The sequence below is a fragment of the Octopus sinensis genome, linkage group LG9, assembly GCF_006345805.1.
Source record: "Octopus sinensis linkage group LG9, ASM634580v1, whole genome shotgun sequence".
NCBI lineage: Eukaryota > Metazoa > Mollusca > Cephalopoda > Octopoda > Octopodidae > Octopus > Octopus sinensis.
In genome coordinates, this window is record NC_043005.1 from 54,100,562 (window position 1) to 54,108,584 (window position 8,023).

Below are 8,023 nucleotides of genomic sequence, written 5' to 3' on the forward strand. Positions count from 1 at the left end.
CATACATACATACATACAGACAGATAGATATATAGTTAGATATATATATATATTCATATAGATACATAGATAGATAGATAGATAGATAGATAGACAGAGAGACAGGCAGAAACTCTTTTGCTGAAAGAGTTGTTTAATTTTGTAGCACATGAAAATTAGGGTGGTGGAGATGTCTGTAAAATGTAAATAAGGACACTGGTATGGCTGTGTGGTTAGGAAGTGAAATTTACTTCACAACCACATGGTTTTGGGTTCAATCCCATTGTGCAGCACCTTGGACACATATGCATATAAGATATATATGTGTGTGTGTGGTGTGTATATATATATATATATATATAATATATATATGCATATATATATACATAAATACACATGCATACATACATACATACAGACAGATAGATATATAGTTAGATATATATATATATTCATATAGATACATAGATAGATAGATAGATAGATAGATAGACAGAGAGACAGGCAGAAACTCTTTTGCTGAAAGAGTTGTTTAATTTTGTAGCACATGAAAATTAGGGTGGTGGAGATGTCTGTAAAATGTAAATAAGGACACTGGTATGGCTGTGTGGTTAGGAAGTGAAATTTACTTCACAACCACATGGTTTTGGGTTCAATCCCATTGTGCAGCACCTTGGACACATATGCATATAAGATATATATGTGTGTGTGTGTGTGTGTATATATATATATATATATATATATGAGCTGACCTCAGTAGTATTTGAACTCAGAACATAAATCCAAAAGGAAGTGAGATATTCTTGCTTTTGTCACCAAAGATTTGTTCACAAGGCTTTTGTTGACCTTAAGATTGTGGTAAAAGACATTTCTTTAAGGGTGTCAGGCATTGGGATTGAACCAACAATCAGGTGAGTTGTGAAAATGAACTTCTTAATTGCACAACCATGCATGTGTCAATGATTTACGAGATCTTGTGATAAAAACGTTCATGACATAGTAGTAGTAGTAGTAGTAGTAGTAGTAGTAGTAGTTAGTAGTAGTAGTAGTAGTAGTAGTAGTGGCAGCAGCAGCAGCTTAGATGTCTCTGGAATGAATATTTCAGTTGTGGTATGCGTGGACATCGTATATCATATATCAGATAGAATGATATACAATTGAAGTCAGGTTCATGATATTAAGTTACACACACTGATTCAACTCGTATCAACATCGATTAAAAAAAAAACAAAAAAAAAAGGACTATTATAATGGTGATGATCTTGTTGTTGTTAATTATAATTAAGGACAGTGAGGGCAACTAACAATGCTAATGAGAATGACAGTGACAATGATGGAAAAAACTATGGTGATGACAGCCACAACGATGGCAATGACATTGAAGAGGAGGAGGAAAGGGAGGAGGAGGAAGAGGACTAATTATGATTATAATGATGATGTTGATCATGTTGCTAATGATAATGATGATGATGATGATGATGACCACGGCAGCGACAATAATGATGAAGATGATAGTGGTGGTGGTGATGGTGATGGTGGTGGTGGTGGTGGTGGTGGTGGTGGTGGTGGTCTGGTGGTGGTGGCGGCGGCGGTGGTGGTGGTAATTGGTGGTCTGGTGGTGGTGATTGGTGGTCTGGTGGTGGTGACTGGTGGTGGTGGTGACTGGTGGTGGTGGTGACTGGTGGTGGTGGTGGTGGTGACTGGTGGTGGTGGTGGTGGTGGTGGTGGTCGGCAGTGGTGATGATGCCAATGGTATTTGGTAGCTGTATCTAGATACCTTAACTTTAAAGAGGACAGTTAAATTTATTTGATGAAAACCATATGAGAAGTTTAAAATTCCAATAATAGACATTATGGACTCTGCAATTGGTAACATTGCTTAATTTAATATATTCTATACTTAATGGATACAGCTGTTTGCTGTCAAACATCTAATTTGATTTTACTTACTCTAGATCTCAAAATGATTGTCACTATCATTTATATATACTATTTTTTTTTCCTCAGTATCTCATACATATTGTTTGTTGTATCATGAATTTTGGTATATCTATACAAAGGACTAATGAATTCATACAGAACTTTTGTTTCACACTACTTTAAGCTCTGTTAAATTTTATTTAGTTTCAAAGGTAGATTTTAGCATATTGTTTCATTTTCTGAATGTTACTGTCTATACTAATTACTTACGGTCTACTTGTGGTTAATATCTTCTTGATTTTCATATTCAGGACAACATCGTCAAGTGAACAGTTCATGTTTCATGAGTTCAAATTCAAGACAGGGTTTTATCTCTTTCTGCTTATAAAAAAGAAAATACCCATCTAATTTTGTTATGAAAGCATACAAGTGTTTAAACAGGGATAAAATATATCATTTTTGTTAAGTCCCAATTATATAGAACAGCTTAAATTTATCCCAAGTAGGGTAATGAAGCACATATAGATTACAGTTCTCATTAAGGCAACAAGCTGGCAGAATCATTAACTAGCTGAGCAAAATGGTTAGCAGCGTTTCATGTGTCTTCATATTCTGAGTTTAAATTCCACTGAGGTTGTCTTTGCCTTTCATCCTTTCAGGATTGATAAAAAAAGAACGAGCTGAGTGCTGGGATCAATGTAATTGGCTTAACCCCCTCCCCTAAAATTGCTGGCCTTGTGCCAAAATTTGAAGCTAATATTACGGGTCTCCATTGAGATGACATGTTGGCAGAATCATTAGCATGCCAGGTGAAATGCTTAGTGACATTTCATCCATCTTCATGCTCTGAGTTCAAATTCCATTGAGATCAACTTTGCCTCTCATGCTGTCGGGGTCAATAAAATAACTATTAGTTCAGTACTGAGGCCAACATAACCAACTTAACCCCTCTCCTGAAATTGCTGCCTTGTACCTCAATTTGAAACCAATTTTATAGTTTTCTAGTTGCCTGAAGACGTAATCTTTAACTACCTGTGACTTTTACCGACAGCTAAATGTGCAGAGTTGATAGGAATTATTGATGACATATAAGCAATTGGCCAATAGTTTAACATACTCCTCTCAGCTCGTTAGTCATTAACTAAAATTTGATATTTGACAAGATCAAAGAACAATAAATTAACAGATCCAGTAATATATTGGATTAATTACCTTGCAATTTTGTTTTCTTTTTCCTTTTTGTTTTGTCCTATTCTATGTCTGAGTTGAAATTTGCCTGGTTCAACTTTATATGCCCTCTCTCTAGCCAATGAATTATGTACCCACTTGGATGTATAGAATGAACTCAACTTCTCACTAAATGTGTGGCCTGTCCTTTCACCAATGCAAGAAATTATTTGACTAAATTAATTGTTAAAAAGTCCTGGAAATCACTGATGATCTGTGTCAGTAAAAAGTGTTTATTGATAAAGTATTAAGTATTTTCAGTTTGTATATCATTTAGAGAAGAATTCTTTTACAAATGGACAGAGTCCTTTGCTGGAGAAAGAGAAGAGAAAGGAATTTTCATGTATCTTTCATTTGTTTTAGTGTAATATCGGCAAGTATTTTTACACTTTGACAGTACACACACAAAAAAAAAAAAAATTGAAGCATTTCTCTTTCCCTGATGAAAGACTCAGTTTGAAAAACCAGAAAATTCTCTTAATGATATACAAATTTGAAAGCTTTACACTTTATCTAAATTAATGCTAAATATTGTTTAGAACTTGTGGAAATTTTTCTGTTTTGTCTTTTGGATAACTAGCAAAAACAACTACATAAGTTGATTCTCTTGAAAATTTTGTGGAATCTCTTAGAAAAAGTAAAAAAAAAAAAAAATGATAGTTTTCCTTATTAATTTCCATAAACTTTCAAATGAATAATAATGTTGCAAAAATTAATTATTTTAATTGATTTGTGTTTTATAAAATAAAAAGCAATAATTTATATCAGAATACATTTTAATTAATATTTTCCAACATGCAGCTCAAATTTAACTCTTTGTAGATTTCCTACAAAAGCAAGCAAAATATACAAAAATATACAAATGATTCATGTTTTGGTTTACTAAACTGAATTAGTGAGTGTAGCATTGTAATTAGTGGATTACCTGAATAAAAAGCAGAATAAAATTACAGAATTAATGATTTTTAAAATTGGTATAAGGTCCCAGAATTTAGGAGACTGATAATGCTGAACTAGTCAACCCAGAAACTTCATGAATTATTTATTTAATGCAACAGGATAAAAAATAGTTTCTTTTATTTAGAACACAAAAGCATGTGCTTAAGATATAGATAAATCAATTAGTCAAGCACTCACCACACTTTATAATCATTTGAGGTAATGAGGAAGTCTTTAGGGTTTGCTTGATTTGCTTGAAACTGCAGCCAAATCTCTAACTCTCAGTATTCTTAGGAGAACTGATCAAGCAATCATTGGCAGTTTAGAAAGCTGTGAGATCTAAGGTTGCCATGGGTTAATGGACAAATCTCCCAATCATTTTTTCAGACACACTTTCCTTTTCCTTTTTAATGATGTCCAACTTCTCTTGTCGCCTTGCTCTTGCTCATCACAATACAATGACGAAGAGGAACTGTTAATTTTTAACAAGACTGGTGTTACCTTAAGAAACCTTTGTTCCTTGGTGCCCCACATCACTGGAAGTCACTGGTATTAGTAGCACAGGTAATGAAGCAGATTCATTCACTCCCTCTTTAGCTTTCCTTGAAGCTGTGATAAACGGAATACTAGATATATAGGTGAACAACAGCCAAGGTTTTCATCACTAGGACCTATAATTGCTGGTAATTATAATTATTATAATTATTATAATTAATTATATAATCATAATTACTGGTAATTATAATTATTATAATTACAATTACTGGTACTGCTCTCTCCGCTGCTAGCTGCTGTTTTTATTTTGTTTAGATTTTATTCTTTTGGCTGGAAGGCTCTTACAGTTGTACCTATTTCTCCAAGATCTATTTCCTCCTCATTGGAGATCCTGGCTAACTCTTTAAATCAGTGCAGATGACACTTCAGAATTTCTAGTACCCATCACATCCACTGATGCAGAGACAAGCAAGAGGTGACTTTGTATGTTTACAAACTAGCTTGTATGTATGTAGAAACCTATGTTGGATCTACCAGATGTCAAATACTTCAAATGATATTCAAACATTTTTGCAAATTCATATCACCTTGCAGTATTCAAGCACTAGATAGGATTTTGGCTTAGTGGAACTCACAGATACTACAATTTTCTGAATGTTCAAAGTAAGCTTTATTAAAAAGAATGAAAACCCATCCTGAAATGCTGGAGAGAGATTAATCATGGAAGTGTACATACATTGTATCTCTGAAACAGTGGCAGTGTCCAAGCTCCTGATGTACTAAATTATTGGTTAGGGCCAGCAAGTTTGGGGGAGGGCACAAGTTGTTTACATCAACCACAGTGATCAACTGGTACTTATTTTATCAACCCTGAAAGGCAAAGTCAACTTCAGTGAAATTTGAACTCAGTACATAAAGACAGTCAACATGCTACTAAGCATTTTTCCCAGCAAGGTAAAGATTCTACCAGCTTCCTGCCTTTATATATACTAAATTATTGACAAGAAAGCATACAAACAGCATGTTTGATATTGGGTTATTAAACTTGAAGGAGTTAATAATCAAATGTCAACAATTTATTCAACAGCAAGTATTAAAGTCTACATTCATTTTTTAATTCAATTCAATCTTCAATTGTGTGACTCTGTTGTAATATTCATGCACTTAAGTTACCTATTCTACGATTCCATTTTGTTATGCTGTTCACATATACATCTCTCACTTTCTCTGTCTACTCATACATCTCTCATTTCTCTACCAAACTTCCTTATTCTAGGTGTAGATCCCCGTAACTTAGTGGTTTTTGCAAAAGAGGCTGATAGAATAAGTACTAGGCTTACAAAGAATAAGTCCTGGAGTCGATTTGCTTGACTAAAGGTGGTGCCCCAGCATGGCCACAGTCAAATGACTGAAACAAGTAAAAGAGTATTCATTTCGTCTAGCCATCTACCTACCTTGCTTTCTAATTATCTGTTTATATATCTATCTATCCATCTATTTTTCTATCCCTCTGACTATTCTGACATCTACCTACCTATGTCTTCCATCTATCTGTCAATCTAGCTAGCTAGCTAACTACAAGCTACCACTCTGTCTGTCTATCTAGCTATCTGTCTGCCTATGTATCTGTCTGTGTGCCTATCTATCTAGCTAGCTATATGTTGTCTGTCTGTTTATCTGTCTATGTATCTATATACTTTCCTACATTTACTGATAACCAGGAAGATTATATTTACCAAACATTTCAGGAAGCCTACATATCTTAAAAAACATAAACATTGAAAATCATGCTAATCAGATTAAAATGACTGGAAAATTGGGGAATAAAAAATTGTTGTTCTTCCATGGTAAAATTCAATATTTGTGACTTTCAAGTTTTCTCACTCATACACGTCAGATTGTGAATTAAATAAAATAAATAAATGTTCCTTTTCGAGCCATGCCTGGCTCATAAGGGCCGGTTTCCCAGTTTAAGTGGCGTAGAAATTCCCCACCTGGGCGGGACGCCGGTCCACCGCAAGATTATTCATTTTTGCCAGCTGAGTGGACTGGAGCAACGTGAAATGAAGTGTTTTGCTCAAGTACACAATGCATCACCCAGTCCAGGAATCGAAACCACAACCTTACCATCATGAGTTCAATACCCTAACCACTAAGCCACATGCCTCCACCAGATTGTGAATTACTGGAATAATATACAGTTACTAATAGCTGGGAACACAATCCATCCAGCAGACTTCCTCACCATTTCCATCTATTCAGTTTTATCTACATGTCTTGGATCAGCCTGAGACTATGATAAAAGTCACTTTCTAAAGATGTCAAACTGTAGTCGAACCCAGGGCCTTGTAATAGAAAAAACTTGAACTTCTTACTCATCTAATCATGTTGCATCCACAATACTGCTATGTTGGTTTCAAATTTTGGTACAAAGCCAGCAATTTCAGGAAAGGGGTAAAGTCAATTATATCGACTCCAGTGCTCAACTGGTTCTTATTCTATCAACCCCAAAAGGGAATTTTGGCACAAGATCAGCATTTTCAGGACAGGATTAAAGTAAATTATATTGGCCCCAATGCTCAACTGGTACTTATTCTTATTTCTTTATTACACTATCACACATGGTTCTAGTAACACAGGAATGGATGGCTGAAAATTTTCATGATCACATAACCCCAAACATTTGGCCTCCTAATTCCCCAGATCTCAATCCATTGGACTATTACATCTGGAGTGCTGTTGAGAGAGAAGTCAACGAACACGCTCATAACACCTAAGATTCTATGAAAGTTGCCATAGTCAGAGTAATGTCCAAAATGAATCAGGACCACTTGATTTGAGCATGTAGATGATTTAGATCTTGCACAGAAGCAGTTGTTCAAGCTGAAGGTGGCATAATTGAATAACATCATAGAAAAGAAGGTTTATTTTTATCCTCATAGCATTTTATGATAAATGAATTTATTGTCTGTTATTATATACCTGTTTTGTTATAAACATAAATAAATCTCTCCTGAAATATCTTATGCATCCTGTGTATATATATATATATATATATATTATATATATATATATATATATATATATATAATATATATATATATATCATCATCATCATTTAACGTCTGCTTTCCATGCTAGCATGGGTTGGACGATTTGACTGAAGTCTGGCGAACTAGATGGCTGCACCAGACTCCAATCTGATCTGGCTGAGTTTCTACAGCTGGATGCCCTTCTTATCACCAACCACTCCAAGAGTGTAGTGGGTGCTTTTACATGCCATCTGCACGGAGGCCAGCTTGTTGCTCTGGCAACGATCACACTCGTAAGGTACTCTTAGCCCTTTATTAGCGCGGTTGCCAGTCATCGAATTTGATTTTGATTTTGATTTTGATTTCACTTGCCTCAACAGGTCTTCGCAAGCAGAGTTTAGTGTCCAATGAAGAAAAGGTACGCATAAGTG